Below are 21533 nucleotides of genomic sequence, written 5' to 3'. Positions count from 1 at the left end.
TTTGCTACAATACCTGTAGGCACAAAATACCTTCCAGTTCCACAGACTTTAATGAGAGTTTCAAATATTGTTTTTACCTTTCTTAGAGTTCCCCCTCCCACCCTTTGCTTTAACTGTTTCAATGACATAGGCTTTAAAAAAATAAATCCTAGTGAGCCTCAGACAAGAAAATGTTGTTGTCTGTTTGCTCACATTTATTTTCCAGGAGACTGGTTGCCTCTGTTGCATTAAATCTATCCAAATTCATTTGCAGACAGCTTGTTTGGTAGGTATCTGCTCCTGGAAATATTAATAAAGTCCATTGACTATGTGGACATCAAATAACCTTGTGCTGACAGCCTAATACTACCCTAGAAAGCTTTTAAATAATATCAATTTTCCACAATATATCATGCACAATTTGGAATAATTGGACACCTTGCAAAACAATTTTTGAAATGTTGCAATTCCTTTTTGTCTGGCTGCTCTCAAAAGCTGAAGAGACTCTAATTTGCATCCAAACTGCCATGTCTCCTTTCTTCTGGTGCAGAATTAAATAAGTAAGTTGACGACCTTTGTCAAAGTTGACTGTAACTTTCATACCTTCTTCTCAGGTCTCCATTAGATGAAAGTGGTTTTAGCCAGACCAAATTCTATGCATTACAAGCTTTTATCATGTTGTTATCATAACAGGCCTTTTTGTTCCTAAAAATGGTCAATTAAAGTTCATGAAAATAAATGGTGGGTGCTTTTGGCTTTGTTTTGGTAGTATTGACAGTCATATGTTGAAATTGCCGACAAAAATATTGGAGTGTTTCTTAACAAACAGAAACGGATTTCATGGAACCAGATAATTTGCTTGTGTCTGAGAGAAGAAGCACAATTCAGATTTGTTGCCACTGTGTGACTGGAAGCTCTTAAAGTATCAACAGCGCATTGAAAGAACAACTCTATGATTCCAATTAACTACTCCATTTGTTTCAGTTTGCATAAAGCCCATTATAAAATCAATTGAGGCAGTTGCCATCAGTTTAGAAGCAGTGGCGTAAAGGTTGGCATTTTTTCCCCCTTCCAGCATATAATGTGATCACGAGAAGTGAATGAAATAAATGAGTAAGTAATTCAAATAGAAATTATTCCCTAGCATTAAGAAAGCAAGACTGCTGTATATCTCAGACACTAAGGTCGCTTCCAGGCAACGTGATTTGTGTGCACAAAACTTGCAGGGAAGTTCCACAACATCCATTCTTTACTGAGCATGTGCGCTGATTTGTTTGCAAAGAGGTGAAATAAGGTTGCGGCATTTCCCTGCCACCTTTCTTATCCCAAAAATTCAGGCCCCCACTTCCCGGAGGTGTGTGTGTCAGTCTGTTGTACAAAACCACCAAATTCACTGAATTTTCTGGCATTCAAATAGCAATAGTGGCTGTGCTTCAGGGCCACTTTTTCCATTAGGTTATGATAAAATATGTTTAAGGATCTGATTTTTAAATAAAAATAAAATCTATACTTGCATGAGGACTGGAGGTAGACCCTGGTGCGGAGCTGAAGGATGAAGCAAAGGCAGAGTCCAGTTGTTTAGGGATGGTGGATAAGTGAACAAAGTGAGGCATTTTGGGTGGGTCTGACATAGAACCTCATAGTCTCCTACTGCCCTGAAAATGCTGGGGTCCACGGGGTCCTGGCCGGGGAAACAGAGAACCAGCAACCTACTTCAGGTTCTCATTTGCATGCTCTTAAGAACTGCTCAGCAACATTGCACACAATGGAGAAAGTCTGCTCTGCACCCAAACTTCTTAGGTCCCTGCCCATTTCCTTTGCATTCCTGCATCACCTTTCATTGCCAGTGTTTTCAGGAACCTGAAGCATCACTGAGCCAGCTGGTTTGTGTAGTGGGCACTTCTTCTATGACTCCTGCTCTGAGACACATGCAGAGACATTTGATCCTGCAGCTTGGCTCTTAATGGCTTAAAACGACCGGGACTAGATTCTTAGAGAGAAAGGGGATTTGGTGAGGTGGGAAGTGGTCCTCTGGAGCAAAAATCCCCCTTTTCCTGCCTGGCTTCTCACATGGAGGGGGGGAAGCATTGATCTCTCCCATCAGCTGAACGGATGGCACCTTCTGAAATCTGATGAGTCTCCCCATTTTGTCCATTTGGGTGAAGGGGAGGCTCAGGGCAGCTGGGGAATTGGGTCTGTGCAGCTGATACATCTAGGATTCACCACAACTCCAGATTGCTGAAGTTGCTTAAGCATTCCTAATTTCCTCAGAAATTTGAAACACTATAAACAGGAAGTTTATGCATCCCTAACTCAAAAGTTTATATGTCCTGGACCCCAAAATAAACATTGGGATACCCCATATCATACAACCGCACAATCACAACAATAATGGCTGTTCAATATTATCCTGCTTCCAAAATACAGTGGTACCTCAGGTTACAGACGCTTCAGGTTACAGATGCTTCAGGTTACAGACTTCCCTAACCCAGAAATAGTACCTCGGGTTAAGAACTTTGCCTCAGGATTAGAACAGAAATCGTGCTCTGGCGGTGCAGCGACAGCGGGAGGTCCCATTAGCTAAAGTGGTACCTCAGGTTAAGAACAGTTTCAGGTTCAGAACGGACCTCCAGAACTAATTAAGTTCTTAATCCGAGGTACCACTGTACACATAAATGCATGATGACACCACATAGTCTCCAAACACATAAATATAGTCAGTTGTATTCATATATTCCGTCCAGAAAGAACAGAGAAAGCACTGTAAAGAATCAAAACAAAGAAGCATGGGCCCTGGTGCTTATGGATAGAATACTTTTATTTAACTCAATGTGTTTCAGAGTATACTGCTCCTTCTTCTGGAACTTGTATAATGTTCAAGTTCTTTAGGTACAAAAAAACCCTAACTCTTCTCTGAAAATCTGAACTCAAGGTCCTTTGCACAAGTTATGAAGTAGAACATTTTCTTTTCTCCACGTCTATGCAATGAATAGCCAGAAAAGTATTACCCTGAGTGGGAGTTTCACCCTGGACTTTCATTGCATAGACACAAAGCTTTTTGTCGTTTTCTCCACTTATGCAAAGGTAGTTCTTGAGTTCAGATTCTCAGAAAAGAGTTGGGTTTTGGTTTTTTTGTACCTAAAGAACATGAACATTCCTTTCCCCGTGAATCAAAATAACTTGCAAGTTTTTCAAATGCCCAAAGAAAGGAGTATAATGCACAAAGAGCTAAATAAAAGTATTGTATAAGTAAGCACTGGGCTCTGTTCTCCTCTTTGTTTTGCATTCCAGCCACACAAAAGTCAGAGACTTCTACATGCACCTCTCTCTGTTTAGGAAATAAAAGGTAAATTATCAGAGTTCAAGAACACATTCCTGCCAAGCAAGTTAACTCAAGGTGGCTGCAGAGCAGGGGTGGCAAGGAGCCAACTCCCAGGGGCCATGGTCCCTTCTCCTCCCCAATAAAATATTTGAGGGGGCGGGCTCCCAAATGGTGTTTGTGTGTTTGTCATGTGTTTAATTATGTGGGGAGGGGCTTAACTGCCCTCCCCCAATATTTTATTCAAGTTGGCACTCCTGAGAGGTGGTATATTGTTTGGTCTGGTAAGCATTGCTTGGGAAGAATTTGGAGGATTAGATACAGAGGCCTATAGCCCCCCACCCCATGATCTAAGAGAGCTTGTAGCCCTTCAGATATTTCTGGACCCAACTCCCATAATCCCTGACTATTGGCCATGCTAGTTGGAACTAGAGGCCAACAATAAATTGACAGCCACTGTTTCTGTAACCTTGAAAGGCTCTTCTTACATTCTGTGAATGTCTTCTGGGGTGCAGCCCTATTGAAGACACCAAATTAATATATGTGACTTGCTGATAAAGGTTAGTTCAATTTAAACACAAGTCACCAAGAGTGGCACTAGGAATATGTAGTTTCAGGACAGGCTAGCTGAATCACAATATTTTCACCTGTTATCATTATTCATTTCATTTCTATATGGCTTTATATTTTTAAGGGAAGAAACCTCAATGCCATTTACAGCCTACATGAAAACATCAAATGAAACAATCCGGAATAAAACATCCCAGAAGAAAGTCCGATATAAAGTATACATTCAAAGCAACACAATAAACAGGGAACTAAAATTTTATCTGAAAGATTTCAAAATGAAAACATTGCAAAGGAGGTCAAGTACAGAATGCACATTTAACGCAGCAAAGTTAACAAGAGAATTAGCATTTCAAAAAAACACATTACTGAAGGAAGTCAAATATAAAATGCACATTTAAAATAGCATAATTAGCAACAGACTGAAAATATCTTCTTAAGCACAGAACATATCTGCTGCTGTTGCTGCCAATCCTACTAGTGGTAGTTCATGAAGGGAGCAACTGTGGAAGCTCAGCCTTGATGAACTGGGTCTTCACTATAGTACTGTAAATTTATAAAATGGTATAAGATTCTGGTCAACTTCACTAATGAAAAGAGCAGCTAATTTTATTTCTTCATTTTTGCAGTGTACACTAGACCTTATGAGCAGTTAGCATTCAGTATGTAAAACATTGATTACTGCCTATTCACTGACCTTTAATCTGAAAGAGGTTGTAATTATTACCTGTAATATATATATGGCATAAAATGTCTTTTCAAGCAGAATCTTTGGCAATATTACCTAAAGAAAGTGTGATTCATTAACACTGCTTTTAAGTTTCATTTTGACCTGGGAAAAGCCCCAAAGAGTAAATGACTCTTAATGAAAGAAAATGGAGGCTCTTGATATTGATCTCCTAAGAGTGGATCCATTTTAAAAAGAGAAGGTAAAATATGGAATAACCTATTATTTTTTCTTGCAATAATCCTATTGCATTAGCAGCTTTAGACTGGCTCAGAAAGCTTTTTTCCTGCTCAACACTTTAGTTTACATAACCATTCCTGAACAGTGATGGGTGTGTCTTTCAATTTAAGTTTCTCCCGTTATTCATTTTTCAGAACTTAAGTTTAATTCTCCATATTTGTGAATCAGTGTGATTTTTTAAAATAAATAAATAAATAAATAAATAATCTTCATAGAAATTAATAAGCAATTTAGTGCAAATTTGCCCTAATATAAAAATGTTTATATTTCCCCTAATATATAAATTTCTGCAGGTAATTTTCCTAATATGTATTTTCATACACTATTTTCTCCAATATATGCAGTTTTTTTAATGCCCTTTCTCCTAATATATGCATTTTTGTACACATTTACTGGACTGAGATCAACGTCACAAAATTCAAGGAGGTGCAAATTTCAAAGAGTAGTTTCAGTATGTGCATTATTTCAGGAATGTGCCATTTAGGTAGGTTTGCATTATAAGGCGGACCAAACTGATTTTCTACTCTATACCTGCTTCTGAAAGAGATTAGTTTTTGATTGCATGGTTAAAAAAAAGTATTATGTGACATTCTCAACCATTTAAAAGCAAGTTATTTCTGTAATTACAATGGCACAGAAACGGCACCATGATTACAGAAATCGCTGCTGAATATTGCTATGTCCTTTCAGCACAATGCTTTTTTCACCACATGCTGGCATACTCAGAAACTGCCAAGCAGGCCTTTAGTCATTAGGGGGCTATAGGATTAAACCATAATATAATAATAATAATTTAATGCTCCTAAGTGATTAAGTGGAACACGTTTTTAAATAATTGGGCTCTGAAACCTTGCAACTCTATTCTTAGGTGTCTGTGTAGCCTCACCTACATATTTTATGTCTTTCATTTTCCAAAGCACAATTGACACGTTTCTCAGCTCAGATGACCCAGTAAATAACCTTAGGTTTTCCCTGTGCTCTTGTTAATTATGTTTCATTATTGTTGTCCAGTAAAATCAGTTGCATAAAAACCTTAAACTTTATTTTAACATAATGTATATTCCTCTAATGCATGGGTAGGCAAACTAAGGCCTGGGGGCCGGAACCAGCCCAATTGCCTTCTAAATCCGGCCCACGGATGGTCCGGGAATCAGCGTGTTTTCAGTAGAATGTGTCCTTTTATTTAAAATGCATCTCTGGATTATTTGTGGGGCCTGCCTTGTGTTTTTACATGAGCAGAATGTGTGGTTTTATTTAAAATGCATCTCTGGGTTATTTGTGGGGCATAGGAATTCATTCATTATTTTTTCCCCTCCAAAACATAGTCCGGCCCCCCACAAGGTCTGAGGGACAGTGGACTGGCCCCCTGCTGAAAAAGTTTGCTGACCCCTGCTCTAATGCATCAATACATAGAGACAGTGTAAAGGATATTCCCTTTCTAAATAGTAAACTTTGTGTTTGATAGTAGAGATAATGTCAATCAATTATGGAAGCATCAACACATGCACCCCACCAAATAACTGTGTAAAAAATACTGGTTGTATCTGGAGTGGAACTCAGCAAACTGAATGGAGAGAAGGGGGAAGGTGTGTGTGTGTGTGTGTGTGTGTGTGTGTGTGTGTGTGTTTGTCTGTTCCCTTTATCTCATTCCAGTCTCCTAGAACCATAAAAATCTCAAGGGATTTGAGAGGCTCTCTGGGGAGCCAGTGAGGTGTAGTGATTAGAGTGGTGGACTAGGACCTGAGAGACTAGAGTTCAAATCCCTTTCACTCTGCCATGAACCTCGCTGGGTGACTTTGGCTCAATCACTGCCTTCCAGCCTACCTTACAGGGTTGCTGTGAGGATGAAATGAGGAAGGTAGAATCACCTTGAGCTCATTGGAGAATAAGGTGTGAGATGCAGATGAATAATAAAAAAAACCCAATCTTCTAATTGTTTGAGGGATTTTTTTTTTAATTCCCTCATGGGATTTCTAACGTTTGTTTGGGGGAGATTTCAGATTCCAGGGGGAACAAATTGTGTGTTTGTGGTGTCAGATGTGGTGTGCTTGACAAAAGGAAAACATCTAGAGCCAGAAAATGCTTGATGTCAGAGACGAGTGGTCAGGAAGTGTTGGGAGCAACCAGCCAGAAAACCCCCAAGTCAAACCCCAGTCAAGCTTGCAAAAATTTATCACTTGCCTAACAATAAGTGTTGGAAATGTAATGAGACTGAAGGCACTTTTTACCACCTTTGGTGGACCTGCCCAAAGGTTAAAGCTTTCTGGGAAATGATCTATAATGAAATTAAGAAGGTCCTTAGGTGGACTTTTCCTAAGAAACCAGAGGCTTTTCTCTTGGGCATGGTTGGCCAATTGGTGTTAAAGAAGGATAGGATTTTCTTTATGTATGCCACCACAGCAGCAAGAATTCTACTGGCAAAGTATTGGAAGATGCAAGAACTACCTACTCTGGAAGAATGGCAAACAAAGGTGATGGACTTTATGGGACTGGCTGAGATGACGGGCAGAATCCGCGACCAGGGGAAGGAGACAGTGGAAGAGGACTGGAAGAAATTTAAAATATATCTCAAAAACTATTGCAAAATTGAGGAATGTTAAGATGTCAGGGGGTAAGAGGCAGAGAACTGCAGCAGTAACTAAAAAACTAAAGGAAATTTTATGAAAGGGAATTAAGACAATTGACTAAAGGGTTGCTAAAGAATCACTAAACAAGGATGCAGGGATGGGGAGGTATGGGGAAGTCAAAAGAAAGAAGGGTATGTAACTATGATTTTGAAGTTATATTGGTTTAATTGTTTTGTATGTTTTTGCTTGTGTTTTGATTTTCTTGTTTTTCTTCTGTTTTTCTTCTGTTTGTCTTGTTCTGTTTTTATTATGTGTTTGAAAAACGAATAAAAATTATTTTTTTAAAAAAAACAGAAAACCCCCAAGGGGCACCAAGGAGATTGGTGGTGGGACACTGAGGAGAGGTCAGAGGGAAAAGAATGGAGCTGGGAGTTGTTGGATGCTGAAGAAGCGATGGGATTTAGTGAGCAAGGAGAGCCTGTGACAGGGAGCGGTTCAGACTCAAAGGCTGAAGCAAAACAGAGGAGGTGGCACGCAAGAGGCTGCAGAAGAATACCAGGAGTATCTCTGTCCTACTGCAACACATTGTCTCCAAGGACACACAGGACAATGCGTAGAGCGGAACAGAGATTACAAGTGCCTGGATAACGCCTGAATGACGTTAAACATATTTATTATTGAGCTTAGAGTTCTACTGTACAACTATAGAGTGCAGTACTGTATGAGAGAAACAATTCAGTATTGCAAGCGGCAAGTTTACACTCTCATGTTTCAACAAAGTGGTCATTCTGTGAGGAGCAAAAAGTCCTATTTTTCTCTTGGACACAAAGCTTACATTGGAGGCCAAAGCCACTTGACCCTTAAATGTGGGCATTTGGCCTACCAATTTTTTTTAGAGAGAGAAAATAGGTTTGTTTGTTTTATTAGTCCGGTGCAACCTCTGACCTTTATCCAATAGGAATAAACTAAGCTATGTGTACTTTAAACGCCTTTAATAGCAATCCCAGCCATTTGTTTCTGACTTATTGTCCATGGCTGAGATCCAAAAGGCCATGTTCCTCACATCACATTTGACCTTAAGCGCTTCAGACTACCTAAACTGTTAAAAAGAAGTGTTGCAGACTTTTGTAATCCTGGATAGTGGTGATCCTTATCTGCAGCAGCTAAAGATGCATTCAAATCTGCATGCTTAATAGAAACATCCTCATTAGCCCCTCCTTGGCAAGATGGAGCATGAGGGTCAATTCTGCCCCTATTTGTCTATACGGAACATTACCATTGTGCTGTATAGCTGTGTTGTGTGGAGGAATAGGTTACACAATATGGCTGCCAATGTTTATGTCCTCAGACTCTGTGTTATTGTTATTATTACTAAACCAGTAATAGATATTATGTGAGTTCATGCATCAATGCAACTACTCATAGATTTGGGTTATAAGATTTCTGGCGCTGGAAGATTTGCAAGCACAATTGCTTGCAAATTACAATCTTCTGATTGCTTTGCCATCACTGACATCAAAGTGTCTAGCAGCTGAGCCAAGGGAAAGTTGACTACCTTAACCATTGCTCCTCAGTGCCATGAAGAGAAGAGTCAACTAAAATAATTCATATAACTGTGAAAATATGAATAATATTAAACATGCTTCATTATGAAATTGGTGATCCAGAATAGGAATTCAGAAACTCTGAAGATGACGGTGCACATTCACACTTGCAAATTCCTCACTGAAATGATCCCTTGACTGGAAAATACAGTGCCAAGATTGATCAACAATGCGAGGAAATTGCGCCCATGGCAGGGCTATTTTCCACTTTCTCCTTTCAACTCTCTGGCACCCTATCTGCATAACCTAACAATTCTAAAATATAGACACGCTTTTACTCTCGCAAGATTGAATGTATTGCCCTCAGCTGTATTTGAGGGACAATTCTAACAGATTCCACACAAAAAAACCCCTTATGTCCCTGTGGAGATGGCAGTACTGAATCCGTGACGCATGCCCTTCTGGCTTGCACTCTTTATAAAGACTTGAGGAATGAGGTTATCACCCCTCTTTTATTGTCCATTCCAGGTCGCCCAACCACTGTCACAGTGTCCATTCTCTTGGCAGATCAAGATGAGCAGGTGACAGCAAAGGTTGCAAGGTTTTTAGCTGGGGCAATTAGAATAAGATCCACTAACTGACTATTGATTCAAAACCCTAAAATGTATTTCATATAATTGACTTTTTATTTCTATTCTTTTTATATCGTATTGTTGTTTTATTGCTATGGCTGATGCAAATAAAGATTCATTCATTCATTCAATGTGAGTTCAGCTGAAGGATACTTTAAACCAGATCTGGAACCAGAATTCCTACCAGATCTGGAAAAATATATCATGACTTTTTAAAAGGCATAATAAGCATACAAGTGCATGTGGCATTGCAAAAAAGGGTTACCAGGAACATTAGAAGAACCCTGCTGGATCAGACCATAGACCAATCTAATTCAGCTTCCTACTCTCACATAAAGAAGGCTGATCGCCGAAGAATTGATGCTTTTGAATTATGGTGCTGGCAGAGACTCTTGAGAGTCCCGTGGACTGCAAGAAGATCAAACGTATCCATTCTTAAGGAAGTCAGCCCTGAGTGCTCACTGGAAGGACAGATCCTGAAGCTGAGGCTCCAATACTTTGGCCACCTCATGAGAAGAGAAGACTCCCTGGAAAAGACCCTGATGTTGGGAAAGATGGAGGGCACAAGGAGAAGGGGACGACAGAGGACAAGATGGTTGGACAGTGTTCTCGAAGCTAGCAGCATGAGTTTGACCAAACTGCGGGAGGCAGTGGAAGACAGGAGTGCCTGGCGTGCTCTGGTCCATGGGGTCACGAAGAGTCGGACATGACTAAACAACTAAACAACTAAACAACAACAACTCTCACAGTGGCCAACCAGATGCCCGTTGGAAGTCCATAACTTGAGCACACATGCATACACTGATTGATGGAGGGGGAAAAAGATTTGAGGGCAAAATGGCAGATTATGGATGGTAGTCCTCTGTGTAAAATTAGTATATGATGCGGAACAGAATTGATGCGTATGTTAGCTTTGCCCCTCTCTGTCCCATCACTCTGCACTAGCTAGAAGGTAATTTTCTGCAATACCCATGCAGACTCCTCATGCAATAGAGAACTCATTGAACAAGGAGCCTACATGAGCAGAACAGGCTCCCTGCTGCAAACAGTCACTCTCCAGTTCATAGAAAGCCATCAGGATGGAGAACAGGTATCATGATTGCTCCTGTTCCCCCTCTTTGTGTGTTGATTAAACACAGAAGTTGAGCATTTGAATAGGGCGAGGGGGATTTCATCATTTTGCTATTTCTAACAGGTCAAGCTTCATGAAGGTCATGAGATGTGTCTCTACAAACGCTTAAGATTGTGTATGAAACCACCAGAAGTTAGAAAAAAATGATATGAAGGTCTTGAATCTGTGATGCATTGGGGAATAAAAAAAGATACAGAGCAATAATAGGTACATAGATGACTTACATCTTCCACAAACTCCTTTGCTGCATTTAGTAGCTGCCACCAACACTGTGGTTACCTTAGTGACTGTGCTTCAAATGCGAGTTATGATTTATCCCACTGAGAGCAAAAGTGCATTTTTTAACATCCGTACGGCATGAGAGTTTTCCTGCCACCTTCACAAAATAGGGATTGAAGGAAGCTACCTTTTTGCGGAAAACACTAAATGATGGCTCTGAATAAACTAACCTGACCTTTATTAACTGGTTTTTTTATCGTTGTTCTCATTTTCCTTCCATTTTAACATTTCACTTTTACTGGCAAAGAGAAAATGGAAGGGCGAAGGATGGCATGACTTGCACTCTGCAGAAGGACCAAGAGTTTTGTATCTGATGGGAAATAGTACCTGTATTTGCTCGGAGTGTGTGCTACAGTGAAGAAAGACAATGAAGCATATAAATTGCTGCCCTAGCCTCTCATACTATGCCTACTGCCTAGTCAACTCAGTGGGACACAAAACTGTTGGTACACAGATAAGCAAATAAATAAATAACATGCATGGGGAATGTGGCAATGGGCTGGAGCTCAGTGGTGGAGGATCTGCCTGGCACTTAGAAGGTCCCATGTTCAGTCCCTGACAACTCCAGGCAGGACTGCAAGCCTGAAACCCTGGAAAGCCATTGCCAGTCAGTGCAGACAATGGTGTGCTAGATGAACCAAGATCTGATTTGGTATAAGGCAGCCTTCCATGTATAAGTCCCATACGAGTTAGTGGCATTCTACTAGTAGATGAATTGCATGTGCTGTTCGTATTTGACATCTGCATGTGGCATGGGGGGGCCCGCCTTTAGGATTTTTAGAAACTAACACAAGCACCTTGATTTTGGCCCAGAAACAAAATGGCAACCAATGCAGCTGTTTGAATGCAGGGATTGTGCATGATCCAAATGGAACCCCAGTTGGTATCCTGGCCATTGCATTTTAGATCAACCAAAGTTTCCAAGTCTCAGAGCTGTCCCATGTAGAGCTCATTGCAGTAATCTAGTCTGGAAGTTACCAGAACATGGAGTACAGTGGCCAAGTCATTTCTGTAAAAGGGTTGTAACTGGTGAATCAGTCAGAACTGAGAAAAGGCACTATTACTAGCCACCAAGACCACCTAAGTTTCCAGTCACAGTGTTATATTGTTAGGACATTGGTTGTGTGTCTGTTGCTGCTCTACTTTTCAGACATGTTTGCTCCCACATGTTCTGAGCTGGACAACTAAAGAATATTGTGGATGTGGCGCCATAGTAGTTGGGACACAGTGGCTTCAAATTTGTTTCCAAAAAAAACATATTGGAATATAGGATTGCTCTGACAAGATTGTTACTAACTGTAAAACACTTTAATTGCTCAGTTTTGCCATAAGAAAAAATGGGATTATGCTTGGGATGTGGTTTCTTGGAGAGGTGATCAGTTGTCAACAGGCTTGTGGGTCAATGCAGTATCCAAATGCACCCTTGATGACTGTAGGAACTAACTGGTCTGAGTATGGGACACCCCTCATATCAGAGAGTGCGGAGCACATTTCTGCTTTTAGAATGCATTAGGTGACTGTATTTGTAAGCTTTAGACAATGCAATGCAAATTAATTGACACATCTGTTTCAGGCTCCTTAGGCAACTAAGCAGATGTGCCCTATACCTATCACACAAGAATTACAGAGCACATCTAGCCCTTTAGACAATTAAAAAACAGCAAACTTACCCCAGCAATACCCCAGCCATTTGACAAATGTGTTTCACTTTCCCAACTTTTAGTTTTTCTCCCTCCCACTTCAAATAAATATAAACCTCCCTTCCCCTTGCTGAATGGAAAGAAGAAGAAAGGCTTTGTAATTTAAATTCCCTGCATGGGGAAATTGACATGGTTCTATATCTTGTCATTTTCCCCATCTAAGCCCTGTCTTGTGAGCTTGGTTCTACCCCTATGAGGGATAGAGAGGTGGATCTTATCTTCATTATTGTAGTACTGGGCTTTTTATGTGAAGTGCTTTGAACATTTATTTGTTGGAAATGTAGTATATAAATAAATTGACTACGACTATGACTATGGATTGCGAACATTCAACAAAGGCATTTATGATGCAATTTGCGACATTATATGGAAAAGCCTTTGTGTCACAAATCTTGTCCTTGACTTATGTTTCCTGAGTTGAGAGCAGCAGCAGAAGTGGTTGTTTGGCATTGAGGAGTGGGGTGTTATGCACCTAATCGGACCCTAGATTCATCTCTGACAACGCTGTCACTTTACAAATGTAAGAAGGGGTGGTGGAAGGAAATGAAAAGCCCCAAATGATGCCTCCAACATCCTCCTCCCATCTTACAGCAACCAAGGAAGATAGGGTTCTGACTTAAACCCCATTTCCGCAGTCCAAATGGAGAGGGCCAGTTGAACAGGAAGCCTGCATATATAGAACATTCTTCCTGTTTCAGACATTGTATTCAAGGCTCTGACTGCAGGGCTGTGGGAGCCACACTTGGTTAAATATGCAGCCCTCAACTCCTTTCACTGCTACTTTTTGCAAGAATAATGCTTGAATGGGACTTAAGTCTGGTTGGGGTGAGTTCTTGCCTCCTACATATGTCATCAGAGGTCCTACTGCATTGACCCTTATTTAGTGGTATCAGGTGAGTGACAACTACAGAGAAGGTCTTCTCAGTGTAGACCTCCAGCTGAGGAATGCCCTTCCCAGTGTTCTTTCTGGTGCTATGTGAAGGTTTATTTCATTCTTCCAAATGCTTTTTTAAGAGGCTTTTGGAGATGTTGAAGTTTTTTTAAACTGGTAAGTTAAAGTCCAACTTATTTTATGAAAATGTTTCACAGATGATATTTCATAATCCTTAGACCAGTCATATAACATGGACCAGCATTTTATGACCATATATTGCAGGCACCCCCAAACCCGGCCCTCCAAATGTTTTGGGACTACAACTCCCATCATTGCTAGCTAACAGGACCAGTGGTCAGGGATGATGGGAATTGTAGTACCAAAATATCTGGAGGGCCGAGTTTGGGAATGCCTGATATATTGCATGTAGGGAATGAGACTTGGTATAATGGCTTCCTAAATGGGTTCAATATTTATTTATTTATTTTTAAAAAATCTATATTTTATTAAGGTGATTTCAGTTAAAAGAAATAAAAGTGATACAGAAGAAAAAGGAGGAAAAGTGAGAGGGAGAAAAACAACAACAAAGATACATATAAAAGTAAAAATATGCAAAAAAGAGAGAGCAATATATGATATTCCCATTCTTGTATAAATTGGTATAGTGTTATTGTCCCAGTGCTTATGTAAATATTAATAGCCTACTACATTTTGTATAAAGTCATTCCAAATGTTATCATATTTATCCATACAGAGTCTCCGCCTATAAGCAGCCCATTCATAAATTGCCAGTGATGTCATATTGTCAGTCAATTGATTGAAGGGTATCATTTTTCCCCCCAGTTCCTCAATCCATTTCCGTTGCCCCACTGATAATTTCCATACTGGAACATCAATAAAATATTCTCCGCTGAAATATTTAACTTTTTCAGCAGTCATAGTTACACAGCCCAGCACTTTCTACCAAATCTTGTTAAGCAAAAAAACACTGTACAAACATGTGTTTCAGAGAGGCATTGTCCTTGCCACATCTCCAACACTGAGCTATCTTGGCTAACCCCTTTTTATATAACTGTAAAGGAGTCCAATCAACTCTAACTATTATTTTCTGTTGTATTAGTCTTAATTTTAGATATAAGGACACCTTAGGTAGTGAAGCCAATACCTTTTTCCCACTGTCTGGGTAATAATTAAAGTTCCAATTCTTTATTCCAATCATATCTTGCAGTCTGCATATTGAACCTGTGTATTGTTAATAGATAACTCTAAAAAGTAATTGCTGGCTTTTTATTTTTGAATGAGTTGTCCAATTGCTCCAATATCTCAGGTATCTCAGAAGCTGAAAGGACTGAAGGCCCAAACTCACTTTTTAGGAGATGATGTAAACGAAGATATTGCCATTGGGCTGCATCTGATAGATGATATTTTTGTCAAAATAGCAAAAGTATAAAATTCATCTTCCCCATCTATCAGTTGGTCCAATGTCAACACACCTGCTTCCATCCAATTTTTCTATATCACCAGTGCTTTTTTCCTGTGAGGATGCAGGGGTACGCATACCCCTAAACATTTTGTGAATCTTTGTACTTTTGTCCATTTACTGTATTTACATTCCCTGATTTGAACTATAAAATGGTGATTTTCTTGAGTCAAAATGAGAGCACCCCTAAACATTTTTAAATTAAAAAAGTGTATCACCATATTATTTTTATTCTTCCCAATTCTTAGTGTGGCATTTCCCCACAAAGTAAGTTTAGCATGTGAAAATTAAATGGGTTCAAGATTGAGGTGAGATGTGACCCATTATTTTCACTCATATGCTTGATCTGTAACCAATTATATGCTTTCAAGACCATTTTTTCAACAGCTTGGTTCTCATTCTGAAATATCCCCACTGATATACAGCATCGTGGCCCTAGGGATCGGTTGAGCAGCTAATATGATTCTGTTCCAGTCACACTGGCACTCGATCACAGCACCATCCCATCCCATTCTGTGTACCTTTTATGTAAAATATGCACTTTCCAAATACAATCGCCAATACAATACACAAAGTAGTTGCTTTTATTGCATTTAATGTATTTCAGCATGCATGCTCACTTTAGCATGCTGAAAATGCCTTGCAAAATACAAAAAAAGTGCAGAGTCCAACCAGCAGTTGCATCCCAACCTGCAAGCTAGCTTGGGAGCATTTGATCAGGTCGGCCCACTGCAAAAAGCAGACCAAACAAATCCCCACCCCCTAATTCCTACATGGCCCTGAGGAAATCAATATCTGTGATACCCTAAGCCATCTAAATCATAGTAATATTTGTATTTCAGTTGGCTTAGAACTATTCAAGCATGGCAGCATAAGCAGACTTATGGATCTCACTGAATAAAACTGTGCAGATCAATTATCATTGCTCTGTATAATGTGATCTACCGTATTTACTTAGTACGGCCTACAACCAAAGGAATGCTTGAGGAATTTTATCTGTAGGCTGGACTAGTGAAGCATTAACAATACTGGGCAATTTTAAGTGATTTTAAAGCTACCTCCCAAAGCTGAATTTCAAAAGTGTGTCGTTCAGCGATAATTTGCCTTTCAGTGACATCTTCTGAAAAGCTATGTTTTCTGGGTAAAATTCCCCAGCAATTATTGTATATATTTATGATAGCATGAGAGTTGCTTCTGTTTTGACAGCACTTTTTTTAAAAAGACCACCATTCTCAAAGATGAACCTAAGAGTGATGCGCACTCCTTTCGTCAGGCTGCGTATATCCTTTATGGTATTGTGAAGGGAAGCTATTCAATAGTCATATTAATTCCTAGACAGCTCCAAGTTTTCTGTGGCCGTAGGAACATGGACAGAGCAAATTACCCTGTTCCAAATCACATCATACTTCAAACATAGCATCCCATCTAAGAAATGAAGCAAATAGGTCCATACATGAACCACAATAGTAGAGTGTATTTTTACTGCTGCCTTGTTAATGTGTGAGAGGGCTTAATATGGTTTTGAACCCCTTTGCCAGAGAATGAATGCTCCTGCAGCACAAGCCACAATTTTGTGTCGTTGCATTGGGTTTACAGGACTGCACTGCGATACATCTGTATGTAGGAGCTTGGGTGAGATCTAGGCTGCAGTATTGTTGTTGTTTAGTGATGTCCAACGCTTCGTGACCCCATGGACCAGAACACGCCAGGCACTCCTGTCTTCCACTGTCTCCCACAGTTTGGTCAAACTCATGTTGGTAGCTTCAAGAACACTGTCCAACCATCTCGTCCTCTGTCGTCCCCTTCTCCTTGTGCTCTCAATCTTTCCCAACATCAGGGGCTTTTCCAGGGAGTCTTCTCTTCTCATGAGATGGCCAAAGTATTGGAGCCTCAGCTTCAGGATCTGTCCTTCCAGTGAGCACTCAGGGCTGATTTCCTTAAGAATGGATAGGTTTGCTCTTCTTGCAGTCCGTGGGAAGCAGTATTATACAACCTTAAATAGTCATGATTTCTGAGAACTGTGATTTGCTAAGGGTGCTGAGATTTGTTAGAGGACCCTTATTCCCTTCACAGATCTACAATTCCCAGAGTTCCCTATTGAATCACTGTTAAATCAATCTGGGAATCATAGCTGTGTGAGGGGAATAGGAATCTCCTCTCAACACCCTTAACAAATTGCAGTTCCCAGGATCCTTTGTGGGAATCCATGACTCCTTAAAGTGGTTTAGTACTACTTTCAAATGTATAGTGCAGATGGAAGGCCTAAGAGCATCAGTATTCTGCAACAGGGGTTAGAATTTTTTTGCATTCTAGCAGTTGTTGGACTGCAACTCCCATCATCCTTCAGCATTGGCCATGCTAGCTGGAACTGATGGGGGTTAGAGTCCAGCAACATTGAGTGGACCACAGGTTCCCTGTTCCTGTATATATGTATGTATGCATGCATGTATGTAGATCTTGCCTTTGCTCCCAAAGGAGCAATAAACAACGACAAAACAACATAAACATCTTAAGAGCATCATAAACTGATTCCATTATGGATGCAGGAAAAGATTTCAGCTTAAAAGCCTTGTTGAAAGAGGAAGGCCTTCAGTAAGCAACAGAGATAGTGTAAGTCTAATATTCAAAGAGAGGGAATTCCAAAGAGGAAGAGATGCAACACTAAATACCCAACTCTTATATCATATGATATAAGTTTCTGCTGCTCCAGAGAAGCGGACATGGAGCAATGGTTCCAAACTACAAGAAAGAAGATTCCACCTAAACATTAGGAAGAACTTCCTGACAGTAAGAGCTGTTCGACAGTGGAATTTGCTGCCAAGGAGTGTGGTGGAGTCTCCTTCTTTGGAGGTCTTTAAGCAGAGGCTTGACAACCATATGTCAGGAGTGCTCTGATGGTGTTTCCTGCTTGGCAGGGGGTTGGACTCAATGGCCCTTGTGGTCTCTTCCAACTCTATGATTCTATGATTCTATGAATCGGACCTCCTGATAAAATGATATCTGCAGGAGGCCCTCACCTGCAGAGCACGGTGATCAATTTGGTATATAAGGAGTGAAACAATATTTCAGGTATCCTGGTCTCAAGCAGTATAGGGCTTTATATACCAAAATCAGAACCTTGTATGGTATAACACACCAATTCACAACTCAGTACTTGGATTTGAAATGAAATCAGTGGAATGGAAATAAACGAATCCACTAACTGGGTTGTAACTGAATTATCCATTAGTCTCTCTGATTTTTAATTTTTCATAGACATTTTTAATTGTAGCATTTTGAAACAATTCCATGGGGAGCAAAACAACAGTAAGAACAAAGTTTCTATTTAAAACAAATAGCATCTCATTAGACACACATAGTTTTGGCTTCTTTCTCTCTGTCCAGTGCTCTCTACTATAAAGAGGGTCACATGTACAAAGAGGGATATTACTCTACCCTTTCATAGGAGTCAGGTACTATACCACAGTAATAAAAAAGGTAGGATTATAAAAGTGTCATAATTTCGTGGAGTGTTACTAAGAAATCGTCTCTCTTTTTTCAATGCTTGCCCTTTGGCACATCATTTCAATGCCATTTATCAAGTATTTGCTGTGATGCCCAATACTGGGGTCACTGCATTGCATCTCTACATAGATTTTGGACTCCTATAACCCTGGTAGGGTCCACTTCTCTAGACACTCTTTTAAAAGGAACATTAACCTGAATCAGGGGGCTACAATCTTTGTTTTTGTCAATGCTCCAAAAAGTTCAGGAGTACTTTGTTGAAAAAAATCATGGTCATCACAACACACGCACACAAACAAACACACAATACCTACTCACATCCTTCCTAATAGATGCAACAAAAATGAAGGACCCCACCCAAATACTAATCCAAAGACTACCTATACAGTGGTGCCTTGCAAGACGAAAAGAATCCGCTCCGCGAGTCTCTTCGTCTTGCGGTTTTTTCGTCTTGTGAAGCAACCCTATTAGCGGCTTAGCGGATTAGCGCTATTAGCGGCTTAGCGGCTATTAGCGGCAAAGCGGCTAAGCGGCTAAGCGGCTAAGCGGCTATTAGCAGCTTAGCGGCTTAGAAAAAGGGGGGGAGCAAAAAAAATCGCAAGACGTTTTCGTCTTGCGAAGCAAGCCCATAGGGAATTTCGTCTTGCGAAGCGCCTCGAAAAACGGAAAACCCTTTCGTCTAGCGGGTTTTTCGTCTTGCGAGGCATTCGTCTTCCGGGGCACCACTGTAATCAAATGTAATATCTTATTGATAAATGCTTTGTTGAACCTAAATTTCCATTTCCATCTGATAAACTACAACCCATGCAGAAAAATAGCACTTATTAATACTAATTACTAATTAGATTAATGATTTTGATGATATTTTTCACTAGTACGTATAGGGAAACAACATTGATGTTCATAGCTCCTAGACCAGAGGGCATAATAATTAGCTCAATATGTTAGATTTTCAGAAGCCACTGCAGAAATGTAAGTCGGATGTGTATACCTGTCACAATATTTTTTTAAAAAAGCTCAGAAAAATAAATTAATACAGTGTAAGAATGCAAAGAGGCCTCGGAATCTGACATTATAGCCTGGCGGCATTCAGCATTCCAGTGCCAAGGGCACGATGTTGAAATCTGACAGTACGGTAGTTAATAATATATTTATAGGATTCTGTACTTTAATAAAAGTCTCAGGACATCAAATCCTTTAAGCAAGCTAAAAGTAGCTCAAGGACAGGGTTCATAGGCAACTCAGATCCCTTCTGATACGTATATGGCATTTTCTGTAGGTTATTCTTTCCCCTGCTCAGTTTCCTTAGGACAGTATCAGAGGATGCTGTGCTTAGTGGTTTAACAGCTCAATGCATCCAAGTGATGAAGAGGCCAACTCTGACACTTTTTTGGTAACATGTCAAACTAATTTGTAAGTATAACTATTTTCATTATAATCTAGCCGTCTATTTGGGAGGTGCGGATCAGATCAGCTTGCCTTGACATTCACAAATTCTGTTTATTTCAAGCATTTATTGTAGTCAAGCATATAGACTACTAAACTAATAAAGTCAGAGGCCATAGATGAAATGTTATTTGACTTGGTCAATTCTGCTAAAGACTACTGCAAGTCTAGAGCTTCCAGTACCTAATGTTTGTTTATAATGAATAAGCAACAGCATCTGAGACTTCTGCTGTGTTCTAATAGCAAACTTGCCAACAGACTTGAGTTTTCAACCTATGATTTAGCAGCAGCAATATATATTAGGTGATGGCACTTTAAATGGTACAGTTCTGAAAGATTAGCAGTGAATTATGACACAGCTTGCACATTAAATAGCAGGTTGTGCAGCAAATGTTACAGACAATTTGCAACCTGCAATATTAATATCTTAATGCTTTGGAGGATACATTAATTACAGTCGCTTGAAGAATGCAATAATTAGGCTGTTTTACAGTAACCACGAAGGTCAGTTTATACAAGAGATCATTCACCTGCTACAAAGCTTCCACAGCACATTAAGGAATCCTCACACTATGTTCCCTGTTCAAAGTGGCATTGTTGTGAAGAGAAGAAAGCAACAGGGACCATAGTCCTGTGGCAGAATGATGTTCTGTTGCTGAACAGTCAGGATTACCTGGCATAGCATTTTATCAGGTGATAAATATGAAGACATGAATACAAATCGAGTTGCCCAGTGGCTATAAAGTCAGCCCTGTATGCCCAAGAGCTACTGTGCTAACAGCATTACTGGAAGGCATCCAGAGATGGATGGAATGTTGTTAGCAAGCTGCAAGGTGCCTCTCCCCCCGCCCTGGAACTATTAAAAGGTTGGTTATGCATCCGAACAGCAGAAAGGGATCACGTTAACATACCAGCTGTATTGACATTCTTGTTAATGGCCAGAGACAAACTAGGAAGTATACAAGAACAAGAGCCAAGAGTGAAGGAAAAGGCCAATCCATGATTTAACGATGGAAAAGACAAAAACAATAAAGGAGACATATTTGTCTTCACCTCCTTAAATTTTATGGCTATAGGAGACTAAGGAGTCGAAAAACTTTTTAGTGGCCATTTCCCTTGTCTAAGGTCGTGAGTTGAGAAGGGGAGTGCAAGCATGGATCCAGGATTGGGGAACACAATAAATGTTGTTGTTTTTTGTTTTTGTTTTACCTTTCCACTTTAGAAATACAGTGGTACCTCAGGTTATAGATGCTTCAGGTTACAGAAGGTTACAGGTTTCTTAAAGGTTACAGTGGTACCTCGGGTTACATACGCTTCAGGTTACAGACTCTGCTAACCCAGAAATAGTACCTCAGGTTAAGAACTTTGCTTCAGGATGAGAACAGGAATCGTGTGGCAGCGGCGCAGCGGCAGTGGCAGGCCCCATTAGCTAAAGTGGTGCTTCAGGTTAAGAACAGTTGCAGGTTAAGAATGGACCTCCAGAACGAATTAAGTTCTTAACCCGAGGTACCACTGTAGTGAAATTGTTCCATTTGGTCATATA

This window comes from Podarcis cretensis (assembly GCF_951804945.1).
Source record: "Podarcis cretensis genome assembly, chromosome: 11".
Classification (NCBI taxonomy): domain Eukaryota; kingdom Metazoa; phylum Chordata; class Lepidosauria; order Squamata; family Lacertidae; genus Podarcis; species Podarcis cretensis.
Note: the sequence above shows the minus strand (reverse complement) of the source record.